Raw genomic sequence first — 18,181 nt, forward strand, 5'->3', positions numbered from 1 at the left:
GAGCGTGGTACAGACTGTCGGTAAGGAAGGTGCTACTCTGGAGCGTGGTACCACAGACGAGGTATAGAATAGACCAATCACCTTATGGGACTTCGTGTCGCCACCCAATCTGTGTTACCGACCCATAATTTCAGGACTGAATTTAGCGACCTCTGTTCATGAACAGCGTCCAACTCAGCAACTACTCTGAAATGTGTTGAAATGCTGAAAGGTGTTGCGTACTTGTATACGTGTGACTTGTTTAGAGAGAGAGTTTGACATAAGAGGGTAGGCTTTTGTTACGGTATGCTTTGGCTCGGTTGGTCAACGACTCACGCGGATTTCTCTCCGAAAATCCATTTCGTGGATCAAGACACTATGGCGTTCAGAAATGGCATTTCTTCAAAGACCGTGCAAGCTATAAATTGCAAGATGACATTGTTTATTAGCACTTTGCGTACCCTTGAGAACCCTTTCACGTATCGTGCGCCGAAAAAAGTATTAAAAATTCACGCTGTTACTGATATTCCCACAAGTTTCTAATGCACTGTTTAATCATTCCAGTGAAGTAATAATAATTGGATTCCGTTTGCCCCTAATATTAGTTTACCGCCAACACTGAAATTTACAGTAAAATCTAATTTTAAAAGTCTCACAGAAAGTTGCATGATGCATGAGTGTCTTGTGGTGCATGGATGCAACTGCAAATCGAGTTACTTTTGAAACCCGCATTGTGAAATAAAAGTTTGTCTAGCCCTGAGAAATTCATCGGTTCAGTGAAGTGTGTGCATGGCATAGTGCATATTATCTCGTGATTTCTCAATTCGCGCATCAATTTCATCGATTACTGGACCATGTGGGAGGCCTTTTAATTTAACAGGATTCCATTCAGATATACCCGTTACTTAGAAGACTTTTTCAGAAACTGAAGGATGTTTAAAAACAGAAAATGATTTTGTAATCGTGTGCAATGCGATTGTAGAGTCAGTGCCTGTGTCTGCCAAACAGTGTTTCATAGAGTACCGTGCCTCTACGTGTTAGTGATGTGAACGCGAATTCCCATAAGGTGATAGGTCTATCGCTCTATCCTATACTTCGTCGATATTAGTAACTAAGGGAGAAACAAGTATGTCACTCATATTTTTCCAAATATTCCTGTAAATATTCATTTACACCAAGTTCAATTAAACTGTATTTATACATTATAAATAATACTATGTGATATGTATAAGCATTAACATTAATGTATCAAAGGATTAAATATGCAGAATAAAAGAGAATTCAGTCGGCGCAGAAAATCATTTGCAAATCCAAGGCCAAATGTTACAAATTGCTTGATATCTCGAGTTCTATCGATTATAGTTAATAATAATTTATACTGGGCGGTTAGTGTAAATGTTGTTAACATTATTTGTCACAGCAATAGCCACTGGAATGGATATTTTAGCCGAAAATCCATTTTTGCCGAAGAATTCGCTGGATTTCGCAATTGTAACTAACCGTCGACCTTGTTTTGATCGGGGGACATCATTCCTCGAAGTCTACATAAGGAGCTCACAGATCTTCATGTACTCAGTCGTCGTCGGTCGTCCGGGCTTGAAGGACCTCCGGGAACCCTGGAGCTGCCGAGCCACCTGGATCCACTGGACTTCCTGGGGACCTGGTCAGGGGTTCAACCCTGGTTCTTCCTCCCCCTCCCCCCTGGAGCTGCCGAGCCACCTGGATCCACTGGACTTCCTGGGGACCTGGTTCTTCCTCCCCCGGAGCTGCCGAGCCACCTGGACCATTCGGAACTGCTGAACTTACTGGGGACCTGGTCAGGATTTCAACCCTGGTTCTTCCGCCAGCCTCTCGCCCCTCTGGCCTGGGTTCGTTTATTCGCTTGGTGCTGATGAAATTTTGGGGTTCGGTAAGTCATTTAAAATTTTATTGTTTTGCGAATGTCAAATCTGATTTCTTCGGTCGTTTTCCATCATCTGTCCTATTTCCATGCATACTTTCGAGAATTTTACGCGAGTCGTTCTATTTTGTGTATTTCTTCGATGGGTTTGCATGATTTATTTTATTTGATGCATTTCTTCGATGGGTTTAAATGATTTATTTCATTTTCGTGAATTTCTTCGATGGTTTTCTTTGATTCATTTCATCTCGTCGATGTCTTCGATGGTTTTCCCTGATTCATTTCATGTCTTCGATGGTTTTTCCTGATTTATTTCATCTCGTCGATGTCTTCGATGGTTTTCTCTGATTCATTTCATCTCGTCGATGTCTTCGATGGTTTTCCCTGATTCATATCATCTCGTCGATGTCTTCGATGGTTTTCCCTGATTCATTTCATCTCGTCTATGGCTTCGATGTTTTTTTTTACTTCTGTCACTCTGTCATGCATCTCATCGATGGGTCTACGTTCTCTGCTCTTTCCTTCAAGTACTTATCTCTGCGGTGGTTTTGCATGCTCGTGCGTGTTCTGCTGTTGGTCGAAATTATCTCGATCGTCTCCAACTCAATAAGCTTTTCCTTAATTTCTTTCCAGGCCGACCACACCGTTACTAACATATAGTAGTTGATTGTTTCAGCTTTTCAGGTTCACCGTTACTCGGGGAATGGAGTTAATAACACAATATATTTAAAAAGAAACTAGTGAAAAGTGATAGTGAAAAGTGATCGTGCAAAGTGACAGTGAAAGAAGACATCTAAGGAAGCCTAGGCTAATTTATTATAGTATGAAGTATTTAAGGTCCCATGTAAAATTGCCAAGCAGTCACTAAATCATTAACTTTGTTGTTCGTTTATTGGCTCCTCATCTGTGATGAGGAGGTTACCGCTGCTTCCGTTTACGGAAGCAAGTGACTGAGCATGGAATCGGTATGGGTGGATCAGTTTCATCCCTTGGTGTTCTTGTCCAAAGGGAAAAGTTTCGGGCGTAGGGGGTGCACCTTTTGGTACACTGCCTGCGTAAGTCACCCGGTTCGATTACCCAATCTCCGTGTTAGACGGCTTGAGTCAGGTCAAGTGTTTGCTCCTGACGAGTCGCATCGGAGCAACAGGAATCGTCTGGGAGGCGCCGAGCGATTTTCCCTTTCGACTTGGACAGCAGGGTGGTAGGAACTGCGCCGTCCAATACTTGTTTCATGCTTACCCTTCGCCGTTCCTTCTTTCCTGAATTTCTTTTAATCGAGTGATTGCTTGGCAGTTCCCTAGATTCTATATCTAAACCGAAGGGATCGATGGAACTTTGTTTCCATCCATCTCTTTGGTTTAGTAGGCTTCATGTACAGGGAGATCGATGGAACTTTGATTCCATCTATCTCTCTACGGGTCTCCAAGCGCAGCAACCTCCTCGCGGTGAGACCTGGTAATCGGTGAAAACCGAGCCGATGGCTGCGATTGTCAAATATTCTAGTCGTATATAAGAATTTCTTTAACTTGCAATACTATGGTAGAATGTAAGAATAAAATATGTAACTTAAAATGTTGTTCGATTGTTCCTACCGAACCCCAGAACACGAATATAGTGTTAAGATGGAAGAATAAGTGCAAGTTGGAATATTTCAGCGAGATACTGGAACTGTTGAGTTTTTCACAATTTTTAAAGTCCTCTCTGCTTCAGCATTTTATTAAAATATACAAGGTTAGAATTCCTTTGCGAGGTATTCCACGTTACATCATGAAAGCATGTCTTCCACAAATAATGTTGTTGTTTATATAAATTTGTATGTTAAATAAATTTGTTTTGCGTTAAATAAACCGGAATAGGACAGCAAGGTTAAAAGACGAATGTGATATCGTTTTATTTTCTTCCTCCGTTCTTTTCCGTTGAACGAAATATGTTCATAAGACGATTTTTAAATTGTTACTCTAACAGAAACATTTGTAAATCGCGGGCATTGACTCTCAAAACATAAAACTAGTTTTACTCGTGCTTAATTCTAGTTCGTACCACGTGTAGCGTTACAATCTGTTTTGAGACTTCACCGGTAACGTTGCATGCGACACTAAAATGGCAAGGGGATCCTAGGACCCCCTAAACCGGCGACACAAAAATACATTTGTTTGATAGGTCTATTCTATACCTCGTCTGTGGTGCTAGTCTGGAGCGTGGTACAGACTGTCGGTAAGGAAGGAAATATGAATTTTATGATATTAATATAAATGAAAAAACTTCTCGGGGCGACGGGGCTCGAACCCAAGACCTCCGCGGTACGAGTCAGCCGCCTAATTTTTTTTTTTCAAAAGCGTTTTATTCAGGTACAAAGTTACAATATCACAGTGTACTAAGGTAGTGAATACTCTACGATAGTGGTCATGTAGGGATTTTACAATGAGATTGCCTGATCGCAGAGGCGACGCTCGCATATCTGTAAAACTAACTTTGGTGTTGTCATCTTATGTTGTATTAGCAGTTGCGTTTTCTTAGATTATTTATTTGGTATGTGCTTAACCTATCATAGACTAATACAAGAGATTTTGTCCAAGAGCGAAAGCTTTTCAGCTTCACACAAATGGCGCGGATGGTACTTTAGACCTCATGAGGCTGGGCAAACGTGTTTAACGTACATTCGCTCTCATATTTACACACATACACACATACGCACATACACACACATACGTACTCATCATATACACTTAGATCTATTTGGATATTTACATATTTACATATTTACAATGAATATATGTCTTTTAGGATTTTGGTAGGTCGCGGCTATTGTCCGTATCAGTTTGATATGTGTGAAGTGGGGACTAGTTATTCAACCACCAGTAGCGTTTGGTGTCTTTGTGGTAGTTATTTTTAGTGTCTCTTATTGGGAGATCCATGTTGTATACAAGATGGACTCTTGTGTCAGAACGGTTGGTGTTCGCAGGGTACAATATTTTTTTGTTGCTGGTTTTTCTATTGATGTGGTAGATAATCGGTATGTTTTCGCTATCGGTTATTCTGCCTGACTTGTCTAATAAGGGGAAAGCCTCGGGTGGAATGTGGCCTGTGCTGAGTGTTTGTAGGTAGTATTCATCGTTTGGGTAGAGAGAGCTATGTATGAGGTTGTTGTCTTTAATTTTTGAGATATTAGCAAAGTAGTCTCTCGTGAGCTTTATGATGTGGCTGTCTATTCTCGGGATATCTGCTGCGTCGTACAAGTTTTTGCAGCTTTCGTAGTGTTTGAAATTAGATTTTTCGCTTCTGTATATGGAGGTGCAGGCTCTTAGGCATTTTCTTTCAAATATTCTAATTTTTTCCATTTGGTGTGGGCTCGTATTATACCAAATGGGGCAGCCATAGGTAACAATGGGCCTTATTAGTAGCATATAGCATATCTTTTTTATTTTTGGATTTAGATAGTTGGAGAGGAAAAGCCTACTGTTTGCCATAAATGCTTTTCTGGCTTTTTCGAGTTGGATCGTTATGTGTTGGTTTAGTAGGAGGCGATCGTCAAGATATACACCCAGGTATCTCACTGTGTTCTTGTGTGGAATAGGGGTATTGTCCGATTTAATGCCGAAAGTTTTATATGTATTACGAAAGGTGCTGCTTTGGTTTTTAATTTTTTGTCTGAACAGTATGGATTCGCATTTTAGGGGATTTATCTTTAGTTTCCAAGTTTTATAGAAGTCATTGATTTTGTTAAAGATTGTTTGCATTTTCTCTTGGAGTTTTTTTACGCTTTTTCCTTTTATGTATATGATTAGATCATCCGCGAAGAGGATCACTTTGGTGTCCGTTGAGTCCGGAATACCAAAGAGATTTGGGATGTCGGCGTTAAAGAAATTAAAGAGGACAGGCGCAGTTACTGTTCCTTGTTGGAGCACGTCTGCGACGCTGAATGTGGTATTTGGACTTGAGTTGTTGGTTGAAGTATAGAATTTTTTGTTCTGGAGCATATTTGCTAAAATTTTTAAAATGTAGGTTGGACAACCTTTTTTATGTAGTTTGTATAGTAGGCCTTTTATCCAAACCGTGTCAAACGCCTTTTCCAGATCAATGAGGCAGGCAGCTACGATTTCTTTATTATGTAGTGAAGCGTTTACATCTGATGTTAGTTTTTGTAGGGCATGGACTGTGCTTAGTTTGTGACGGAATCCAAATTGAATGTCTGGGATAAGGCTATTCTTTTGGTAAAATCTCTCCAGTGCGTTTTTGAGGAGGATTTCGAAGACTTTAGAAATGTTAGGTAGCAGGCTTATAGGTCGGTAGCTGGATGGGTATGCAGGGTTTTTCCCTTTTTTGCAGATTGGGATGACTTTGGCCGTTTTCCAGGCGTTTGGGAAGTAGTAGTTGTTAAGACAGTTATTGAAAATGATGTTGTAGTCGTAGTAGAGACAGAAGGGTAGGTTTTTGAGGACAATGTTAGGTATTTTATCGGGGCCAGAGGATTTTTTATTGTTGAGTTTCTTGAATAAGTTGAAGGTTTCAATGGGGTTTGAAAAGTAGTTTTGATCATCATTCCAGGTTGGGGCTGATGCCGGGTTTTTTTCTGAGAACTGGACTAAGTTATTATTGATTGGTATGTTGGTTTCGGTGTTTCTAGTGAGATTCTCGTAGTGGTTTTCAATTATTTCTATAAGTCTGTCTTTACCTAGGTCCTTGTTTTGTGTGTAGACGGAAGCGAAATTGGCACTTATTACGTTTAATTTGTCGGTTTCGTTTGTTATTATGTAGTTGCCCTTTTCGTTTTTTTGTAGCGAATTTGGTGTGATTTTTGCTTCCGCTAGTAGGTCTGTTCTGTTGTCTTCGATTTCTATGTTTGGGATTACTATTTTATTTGTTTTTCTGAAGATGGGGTTTAGTTGAGGAAACGTTTTGGTCGGATTTAATGGGATTTTCCGGATTTTATTTTCCCAATAAGTGTTGGCGGATTTTTGGAATTCTTGTCGGAGTGTGGTCTTGCAGTTTTTAATTAGAGATTTTGTTTCGTTGATGATATTATGAGCTTGGGAAGATGGTTGTCTGAATTCGTTGAATAGGATCGATAATAGTTTTTTTTTTATTTTAAGGAGTTTTTTAATTTTGCTGTTTAGGTATAGTTCTGACGAGTTGTAATCTGTGTGTTTAGGTACTTGTCTATTGATTGCATTTAGTATGATTTCGTTCATGATTGAGAGATGGTTGTCGATTTCTTGATTTGATAGGTTTCTATTTTGGGGTATGAACGTCGTGTAGTTTTTACTTATATCGCTTTTAAAGGCGGGCCAGTCTGTTTTGTTGAACCGTAGGGGATTTTCTGGTGTGGTGAAAAAGATTTTGTCGTCTGTTTTTGGTAGGGAGAATTGTATGTTAATTGCTCTATGGTCGCTATCCATGTCGATGGTTGGGATTGTACCATCATTATTTAACATATGGAGTTTTATTCTACTGTCAACTAGGCCTATGTCTAGGTGGGAATTGCCTCTATGGAAGGTCGGGGTGTTTGTTCCTTTTAGTAACATTCTGTATTTTGTGCTATTTGAGTTTATCCAGTTTAACAATGCCAGGCCTCTGCCGTTGTGGTATGGGTTGTTCCAGTACTGGTGTTTGGCGTTTAGGTCGCCTGCCAGGATAAAATAATTATTATGGTTCCTTATGGCGAGTAGGTTAAAGATATAGTCTAGGTCATCAATAAAGATTTTGGATTCGGCTCCTGGAGCATAGACTGCTATTAAGAACAATCTGTTGTTGTTTTGTAGTTTGATTTTGACAATTACTGTTTCGATGATATTTAGTTTTTTGGGGGGGGGGGAGATTCGTTCGTATTTTATGTGGTTTTTTAGTAGCATCGCCACGCCCCCACCGTTTGGGGAATTTCTATCGCTTCTCAGAAGATGGTAGTTTTTGAACTTGGGGTTGTGGTGAGCTTTGAGTTTGGTTTCATTTAAGAGTACGAAGTCGGGGTTGTTATCGTTGATAATTTGTACGAGGTTGTGTCTTCTCTCATTTGTGGCAATGGAGTTAACATTGGCCGATATTAGATTGAGATGCTTGTTGGGGGCGTTATCCATTGATCGGTTCGGTGTTGTCAGTTTCGTTTTGTGGTAATTCTTGTTCTTCTATATTATAGCCATAATATGTGTCATGTAATTTCTGTATGTTTTGGGAGTTATGGATTATCAGGCTTTCTAATCTAGACATTTGTTGTTCAATAAAATTTTTAAAGTCCGCAAGAGTGTTGTCTGGTTGAGTCTGGGAGTGTGTGTGTGTTGGGCGAGATGACTGTATGGGGTTTCGCGGGGTGGCTGCTAACGAGGGGTGTTGTGAATGGTTTATTGGGCTTAGTGTGTTGGATTGGGGTTTGCCTTGCATGTGTGAGGTTATGCCCTGTTGTTTGGACGGGATAGTATTGATGTTTCTTAGTATTTGGGAGTATGAGACATTTGTTTGCGTGGGGCGCGGGTTGGGTGGACTTTTGAATCCATTTAATATTGCCGTTTTTAGTTCTGTTTTTCTCGCTAGTTTGATTGCGATCCTATTTTTTAGCTCTTTTAGTTTCGGGCAGCCTTTGTAGGACGCCGGGTGTCCGTAGTTCTTACATCTAACGCAGAAAAGTTTACTAAGTTCTACCTTCTCGTCTTTTTTAATAGCACAATTTCCCGGGTCGTGGCTTTCTGTACATTTTACGCATCTATAATCTAATTGGCAGTTGGACGCTGAGTGTCCCGCCCTTTGGCACCGAGAGCATATAATGGGATCTTTTCTTATTATTTTTTCCCATGTGACTGCGTGGTGTATGAGATATTTGGTCTTCGTTAGCGATTTGGTATCGCTTTCAGGTGAGATTTGGACTAGGAAGAATGGGAGTGGCTTGTTGTTTTTAGCCGATTTCAATGTTGAGAAGTTAGCGACTTTTAGAACCTTGACGTTAGGTATGTTTAGTTTACTGAGTTCGTCTAATACTTCATCCGGTGTGAAACTGTTATCAATACCTTTCAGTAGTAAGGTTTTTGGCTTAATTGATTTTTGTGTGTATGAGAAGAATTTAATTTTCCTTTGTTTTAGTATTTCTATCAGTGCTGCGTGTTCTGCTAAGTTTTCTACTTGTAGGTGGTGTTTGTTACTATTGACGCGCTTAATTCTAAAGTTATTTAAACCTAATGTTTCTTTAGCTATCCTAAATGACGTTTGTTGGGACGTTTCGTAAATATTAATTATAGGCGGCTTTACCATACGTGTTGAGGCGGAGGGTGGCTGCTCGTTTTGGTTGATAGCCCCTGTCTGTAGCGGGTCATGGTTTTGTGTCCGAGTCTGGAGGTCGTTGTAGTCCATCCGTGTTGAGTTAGGGGATGCGGCCCTGTTTGTCCTGCTGGGTCCTGGTAGGTCGATCTGGTTTTCCCCTGCTGCGTGTTGCCTTTTCCTTTTCGTAGGTGTGAACTCTGTCCAAAGGTCGGTAGGCCCGGTACCTGCTTCTGTAGGGGGGGGGGGGTCCCTTTGTTTCTTCGTCTATTATTGGACTTCTGCTGGTATCTGCTTTTCTTTTGTACGTTTCGGCGGCGCTTTCTGGTGTTCTGGACGTATTGCGGGCCCTCTCTTCTTCCAGTTGTTTGCTTAGAGTTTCGATGGTTTTCTTTAAACCATCTATCATTGCTACCAGCTCGCTATTTAAGGCTTCACCTCCATCTTTGTTTGGGGGGTCCTTCTTTTTCTTGGTTGTGGTTGTCGGCTTTGTTTTCATGGCGGACGTTATACCTGGTTCGCAGGCTGACGGGTTGTTCCTCTTTTTACTGATGATGTTTGGCTTCGGTTGTATTTTGCTTATGATCTTTTTGGATTTGATGATCCTGTCCAAGCGTGCGTTGATTGCGGAGGGGGAGTTTGCGGAGAGTTTTTCTTCATCTTTGAAGGTCCTCAAGATCTCGCGGAAAACTTCCGGGTTTGTTATGTTTTTGGTTGCACTCAACGGTTTCACTATATTTGTTGGTTCAGGGGGGGCACCCCCCTGCGTAGATGTTGTTATTTCACTAATTTTGGTTGTATGGTGGCACTAGCGGTTTTAAGAAAGTTTGAGTTTCTTAGGCTTCGGCAGCTCGTTCAGGTAGAACGAACAGTGGCTCTTGGGCCTTATGAGGGCACGTCCGTCACTCACGAACGTCGGCGGAAGAGTGACTCAGCCGCCTAACCAACTCCCCCAAACGCCGTCTCTCTGAAATTAGTCTTTTCCGAATGGTACATATAGCGAAACCAACGGAGCGTTACACACACACACACACACGCGCGCGCGCGCGTGCACGCACACCATGAGCCGATGCCAAACGTCAGCGTATAATAATTTATTTTTATGAGAAATTGTATCGGATGGTGTCGGATGATGTCGGGAAAGATCGACGTTTTACATATCACGTATTCGAAGGACGTGGGTATGAGGAAAGAGAGAGCATTACTTAGTGGTACAATCACAGTTATTTTAAAGCTAAATTCGGAGAGGGGAAGAGAGACAGCACTACAGTATTGTCTCGTTAGCGACTCGATTTTGTGTACACGATACCGACTCTTCGCTATCCCCACCACTTTTGTCTCACTCTTGCTCGGCGAAAGCTAGAGCGAGATGGAACGAGAGCGAGTGAGAGGCACTGAAAGCGAGCGAGGACGGTACGAGACCGACGACGCGTTGATGTTCCATCTCGTTCCCCCCCCCTCCCCCTCCGGCCAGAAAGAAGCGAGATACGAACACTCGGAATTAGGGTTCTGTTCACGATACCGACTCAACGCCGGTCCCGACCAGCGAGTCGCTAACGAGACAATACTGTACATAGTGGCACAAGTACATTTATTCTGAAGCTAAAATTTTTTCAATCACTTGGCGGCGCGAATGACAGAAATAATTATGCAGCGTCAGCAAATTTTAAAGTTAGGTGACGAGGAGGATGATGGGCGAATGAAATGGTACAAATCATAAAATTAAAAGAATATAATTAAAAGAATATAATTTAACATTTTTTACTACGAGCATCATCTACAATATGATTGATTACACATGCTAACAATTCACAATCGATCAATGAATGCTGTTCGAAGTGTTCGCTTTCAGAAAGCAATTTTACATAATCTGTTGGCGCGGTAGCGCTACGTAGAACGTCTACGAAAGTAGCATATTTACTGCTTACAGAGTACATATTTTCAGTTAGCCACGTATACATATGTTCAATGCAATGATTGTACGCGAATAGTTTACACATCGTGGCTTCAGTCATATATATGACAACGCGATTATCGGTGATTTTAATAAGTTGATCATCATGCATACGCGTGAACTCTAGTCGTAAATGATCAATTATAATGTGAGTTTGGGGCGATGTTGCGTTGCTGCGTAATCGTTGGAGTATGTCCACCTCGTTTTGTAGCAGGAGCTTCCACGTAGACATTGAAAAGCTTAACTCGCTGCCTTTATTGTCGGCTATGGCGATCTCGACGTGACACAAATCCATACCAATGCGAATGCCTATAGTTAGACGTTTATAAGCTGTTGCAGTCAGTGGATAATCACGCCCCAGGATCCGTACGATTGATGGTTTCGATGTTTTCATCGTTTTCAGCGATACGGATCCAGAACTGTAAGAAACAAGTACATGAAATTGATACTTCGGTCGTTTGCGTTTACAGTGAATGAAGTAAATGAAAAGTGTATAGTAACGCGTACATACCTCATATTGGTTCTGATACAATCTGCTCCCTATGGTTGAAATTTAGTCTAGCAACTTTCACTCCTCCTAACCTAACCAATCCAACTTGCATCCCTCCCAAAAGAACCGGCCATCCGAGCGTAGAAGCAAGTGCGAAATAAAAGTAACGATGCGCTTCTCGATACCGCAGATGTACCTACCTAAGTAGCATTTCTGACGGAAAAGAATTGTCCAGCCTTTGGGCCTGCCATTTCTGGCGTAGACCTTTGGCAGGTAAGTATCCATTTCAACAGGCAGTGCCACCCGTGGCGTCAGTAAGACCGCCCCCGGTTTTTGCCATTCCAGAGGGGTTTCTTGCAGTGAAAATCAGTAAATTTGCAAGCGCAATATCTTAAAAACCAGTGGAAATAAAGTGTATACATTAAAGCTTATTGAATTTGTCTTGGAACGCACTATCAACTCAGGTCTTCAAAAAAAATAGTTCCATTTGAAAAACCGAACTTGACCATCGTATCTTTTAAAATAATAATCGAAAACAAAATTCGTTCGCGCTAATAAATGGGCCCCCTCGAACCATGCAATTCCCTATTTTTTTTATATTTTTATCGACAATACTTTAAGAGATATCGCGCTGTCCACTCCTTAGTGGGACACCCTGTATAATTAATTAATAATCCGATTTATACCGTGTTTGGATTCATTTTCATGTGAAAACTGTGAGCAGTACGTTCCAGAAACTTTCGAGCCGATGAGACGGAATGTAGAAATTTTAAATTTCGTTACATATGTTATACAAACTATATGCGTTTTGTTATTATAAAACGTTCAAACTACATATACGCGTTTCGTTAGATATGCTTCCTTTCTAATGCAGTTGTGATTATTTCAATCGTTGTACGTAGTTTTCAATGGATAAAAAATGTAATTCCGATTTTATTTCTGTGATGTACAAGATAATGTTTAAAATTAGCAACAGTCATCGATGCTTAGCAATTCGATGTTGAGCATATGTAGTTACTTGTTGAATACGAAATATGTACACATTGCTTCTGCTTTTGTGGGTTTTTGACCGCAATATGTACGTCCATATGTGTACCTTTAGCGAAATTGTCTCATTGAAAAGCCCAGTCTTCAGGTGAAGTCAGACGGCGAGTCGGCTCGGCTCGCCCAGGCTCGGCGAGTCAGCTTCAGTATAAGCTATATATCAAAAGTGCTCAATTGTATCGCGAATTGTTAGTATTTTGAATAATGGATTGCAGAGGTACAAATCAAGTTCAAACATGAGTATTTTAATTTCCAACGAACAGAATTAAAATATAATCATAAAAATCATGGAATTTTTCAATAACTTTCGTTGGAAAAGCTGTAGATATCCAGGAACCTCATCGAACCTGAAAAGTTGTGTGCTATTTGTTCTATTTCCTTTACAGAGTACATATTCAAAAGTAATAGCGGCAAATATTTGCAACTTTCCATAATTTTTAAACATAATTAAAATAATTCTATCGCCAAAAAAGATGATGTTAGGAGCTAAAATGTGTAATTCATTCTAAATAACGTGGTTATAAATAATTTTTCTTTACAAAACACAGTTCATATTCGCTTTCTGCATTCTGAGAAACCCCAAGTTTTTTAATTAATATTTTAGCAGATTACCTGTTTAGCGCTCATCTTTTATTTGACGATTTATTCCAATAAATTCTTATTCGAAAAAACTTTCATTCGTTTTTCTCGAATAACTTCATTTTATTCGTAACTTTTATCCACGCGAAATCGGGCACATTTTGGAGTAATATTTCTGATATGGCTCAAATTTGAATATGTTGTAGTCTTTAGGGATGTATACACATACCTCGAAGGATTTTTGAAATTTTTGAAAAATGTAGATTTTACAGATGTTTGAAGGTAAGTGCTACCTTTTTTTTTCAATAAATTATAACTATGGTAGTAGTAAACGGGTGGAGATGAGATTTATGGTGATTTGTAGAGAAAACATTGAAGTTTTAAGAAAAAATTATTTCTGTTTTAAACAAATAAAATTTAGACCGTTTTTGTGCAATTATTATAAACGAATGCAGTTTTTTAACATCGGGCGCGATTTTAAAAATCTGAGAAAAAAAATCAGACTATAGATATATTCTTCCCCTTCATGGTCTAATTGTCAAAAATATGGACATTTTAAAATTGGCCCTGTAAAAATTGCCGAAAGTTTAAGCTGCGTCAAATCACACCGCCTCGACTGGCTGAGCCCTGCGGTACTCGCAGTGGCCAAGCGGGTATATCTGCTTTCTTATACAGTGTTCTAGAATATGGTAAGTATTTGAAAAAAATTGAAGAAGGAAAACTTTTACTGTTTTTTATACACAACATAATGCGGTAACTCAATTTTGGGTGTTCGCAATATTTTCCTTGAAACGAAGGTGACCCTCAGTTTTTTAAATGGAATGCTATATATTTGATTATCCGATATGAAAGCGACTGTCAAGACAAATTCAACCATATGATATACTATGACCTTCAAGACTACACATGGTTAGGAATGAAATAAATATATCGAACTAGCTTTTTATCTAGTAGATTGAATTTCTTCATCAATGACACTGTGCCTCACTTAGGTGCAACTCCTGACGGCCTCGTGGACCATGATAAAATCGTCGAAGTAAAGTGTCCTGAATCGGCCAAGGATTTAACACCTGCTGAAGCAATAAAGCAACTTGGTAATATACGGCGTATTTTTAAGGGTAATGAAATGAATCAAAATCATCATTGCTATTATCAAGTGCAAGGACAATTGCACATAATGAAAAGGCAACGGGCCTATTTTTAGAAGGCCTATTTTCTTTTAAAGGACTGAAGGTTACAACAGTAACGAGAGATGATCGATTCTGGGCAACAGAGATGGAAGACAAACTGAGCAAGTTCTATGAGGACTGCATGTTGCCAGAAATTATAGATAGCAGATACAATCGACAACAGCCGATTAAAGAACCTCCGTACACACAAAAAGGAGGAGCAGCTACGAGTACACAAGAAAGTACATAAAACGATGGATGAAAACATCGCGATAGCACCGGCGAGTGCGTCCAGCGCATATGAAGAGCTGTCGAATTAGTAATTGCAATTCAAAGTGACTATTGCAGCGGCGAGTGCATCCAGCGCATATGAAGAGCTGTCGAATAAATAATGTTCCAAAATGTAAGTAAGAAAGTATGTAGAAGATACATATGGAGAGTCAATAGGACCGTCTATGACGGGGGTGGTGGTGGGCCTTTTCACACTCTTCTAATAATAAATACCTATAGCTATTCTTTCATATCAAGTGGAAATGACATGTATAAAAGCGTAAGTATGACATATACTTTTGTTATGCAAATAATTGGATTAATTGGAAATCATCATGAATGTTTCTCTCATATATGAATTTGTTTTAGATGTTTCCACCAACCAATATCAACATTGAAAATCATGCTGTATGAAGCGAGGAAAGGAAGGCTGTCTTCTCCGCAAGCATAAAGATAAGTAAACAACATACATACATTTACATTTTTACTGCATTCAGATTACAACTCGTTCTAACTTTTTATCACAGGTTCTATGACAACTAACTGGCATCGAAAGGGGTCAGTGCCATCCCAAGAAAATATTTATGAGAAATAGGACACAATAATAATGGTTTCTTCAGTAAGTGTGAGTATCAGTTTTTACATTCAAGTGGTATAAACACAAAAATTATTTTTATTAAATTTATTTATTTTTGCAGATCAAACCAGGGTGTACATATGTACACTGGGCTGAGGAATATCGTTGCAACTACCACAAATGCAGGGTGGAAGAGGTACCCCTTCCATGACGCCGATCGGGCTAGAGAAAATGTGCAGCAGCAGATTTTCTGTCAGCTGGTGGAGCAGAGTTTCTGTCCTTGAAGTGACAGAAAATATAACCTATATGCTTTACCTGATTTCCTAAAGATACTGTTGTGGCGTAATGATAATGTTTCGAAAGGATGATAAAAAGTTCACAAAAGTAGCGTAATAGAACGAAATAGCCGCTAAACATTTATTGTCATATATCATATACATAGGCTATATTTTCTGTCACTTCGAGGAGGGACCACATAATAATCACGCGTTGGATTCAACGTCAAACACAATTTTATATATGTTTGTTCATAATTGCTTTCTGCATAGGACGTGTAATAAGTGTATTTCATGTTCTGTTTCAGTGTTTTATTAATTAAAAAATTTCTATCCTAACAAACTTCAGTTTCTGGGGACATGCTCTCGTGTATTTTTCCTTTTCACTTATAATTGCTTACTGCCAACTTAGAATATTCTAGCATAAGCACATTTCAAGTAAATGTACAATGAATTTTCTACGTTTGCAGTACCAGCAGACTTTCTGTTTAAATTTTTACAAGTTCAACGCAACAGCTGACAATTTCTTTTCACATTCAAAATAAAATATGGAAATGACAAACAGCTCCCTCTCGCGTGCACAGGCAGCCGCGTGTCTATGGGTATTACCATTTCTGTGCACAAAAAACCTGCTGTAATACCAACCTGCTGAATCGGCCAGGTCACGCGAAGTGTCTACCCCCTTAATTGCGACCGGATGACGATGTCCAAAATGCCGATGCCATGAATACTGACAGTCGTCCGTATGCTCGGTATTTATGGCCTCATTGACCGCACAGGCCTTTTCGACCGTTTCCAGCACGTACAATTCGGAAAACATTCTCGCCGTTGCCTGCAGTTCCCCGTTCTTGAGAATTTGACACTGCTGTTCTTCAAAGTTGATCTTGTACCCATCCTTCGTTAGCCTCTTGACTGACAATAAATTGCAGTCAAGGGTTGGAACATGCAACACGTCCTGTAATGAAATTTCGATGACTTTTCCAGGGTCTGCACCGTACTTAATGGTTCCTGAACCGATGCCTTCCATTTCAGCCGTCTTTTCTTCGTCTGCAAGACAAACATGTCCCTTCCTGCCAGAGTCGAATTCAACGAAAAAATCCTTCGAGGTTACCATGTGATTCATTGCACCGAAATCTACAATCCAAGAATTTTCTTTTCCCTTTGTTTTATTCGCCTTGAAACAAGCTTCTCTGAACACTGCATAGTAACACCATCCTGGAGGAGACTTTTCATCGGATACATAATTTAGTTTTTCTTCTTTGCTCTTCCAAGCCTTATACTTTACGCATTCCCTCTTTAAATGACCAGGTGTTTTACAGATAAAAACAACTTTTCTGCTGTTGCGCACCGCTTTTACCCTTAAATGCAGTCTTCATAGCTGCCTCTGGAAAATTTTCTTTTGCGTTCTTTGAGCTCTTACGCCTCTTTAATTCGTCTATTAATTTGCTTTTTACAAATTGTGTACTGATTTCACTATCCTATCTACTCTCTAATGCCGTTACTACGTCGTATGAATCCGGTAAACTTCCTAATAATAGTGATGCTACGAGATTATCAGGCAAATCCTGTCCGAAAGCTGACAGTTGATTAATGTAATTTGAAAAAGTCGTAATGTGATCTTCCATATTTCCACCTTCCTTTAGCACCATCCTGCATGCCTGTTTTTAACAAAAATACTTTACTTGTTAAAGAGACTTTCTGGTGGTATCCTTTAAGTGCATCCCATGCCTCACGAGCAGTCCTAGCAGTCCTTATGTGTTGCAATTGATTATCTACCACCAATAATCCAATTGTAGCACGTGCTTGGCCATCCCTGTTCGACCATGCGGTATATCCAGCATCTGTCGGGGCGATCGCGTCCTGTTTAATTACATTCCACAACTTTTCCTTTATCAGTAAGAGTTCTACCCTGTAGCTCCATACTGAATAATTTTCACCGTTTAGATTTTGTACGGCGAAACGAAATCCCGCATTATATGCAATGGTTTCACTTTATGTTTCTCCAACAAACAAACAAAACGTTACCGTCTGTTGCCTCTCGACAACACTGTAGCTTCCTGGAAGCGCCCGAATGGAATTCGCCTCTTTCGTTGGAACAATGCGCGCTAGTGACCGACGAAAGACGACGCTGCACGAACCCAGCGCTGCGTGATCGGCTCGACACGCCGGCAGTTACATTGTCGTTACGACTCAAACGAGACAGACCATTCGAGACAGACTATTAATAACGTTCATTGCTATAAGATATCGTTGTTACTACCATCTACAACTCTATTTAACGCGGCTCGATCATTCACAATTGATCGAGAAGGACCGAGCATAGTCTCGGTACGCTCTCCATTTTTGGTCCTTCGAACCACGGATATGCGTTGAAAACGTGTCCACTGCAAGTCATTGGCTGGAGATTCGGCTACACACGAGGCGCAGCATCCTGGCAGAACGGCTTCGGTAGCATACAAAGGGCTACAGCCGCAACAACGACGAGTACAACGCGGGTCATCCTGTACGAGAACATCGACGAGTACAACGCGGATTATCCGTACGAGAACAACGACGAGTACATCGCGGATCATTCCGCACGAAGGCACAGCGCAGCACGGCCAGGGGTCTTCTTCACCTGGGCACAGCAACCACACATCGGGGTAACAGCGTAAACGTGAGTCAGTGTCTATCTTGTCAGTATCGCCATTCCTTCGTTTCCTTTC

At 40.3% G+C, this 18,181-nt stretch overlaps 1 long non-coding RNA gene across 1 annotated transcript; it reads left to right on the top strand.

Moving 5' to 3' along the window:
• The first annotated feature begins 14,889 nt into the window (after positions 1-14,889).
• On the top strand, positions 14,890-15,666 carry LOC143370508 (uncharacterized). Its single transcript, XR_013085645.1, has 3 exons — positions 14,890-14,904; positions 14,994-15,249; positions 15,323-15,666. It is a non-coding gene; the product is annotated as an uncharacterized LOC143370508 (long non-coding RNA).
• Positions 15,667-18,181: the final 2,515 nt, after the last annotated feature.

The sequence above is a fragment of the Andrena cerasifolii genome, chromosome 6 (genome assembly GCF_050908995.1).
Source record: "Andrena cerasifolii isolate SP2316 chromosome 6, iyAndCera1_principal, whole genome shotgun sequence".
Taxonomy (NCBI): domain Eukaryota; kingdom Metazoa; phylum Arthropoda; class Insecta; order Hymenoptera; family Andrenidae; genus Andrena; species Andrena cerasifolii.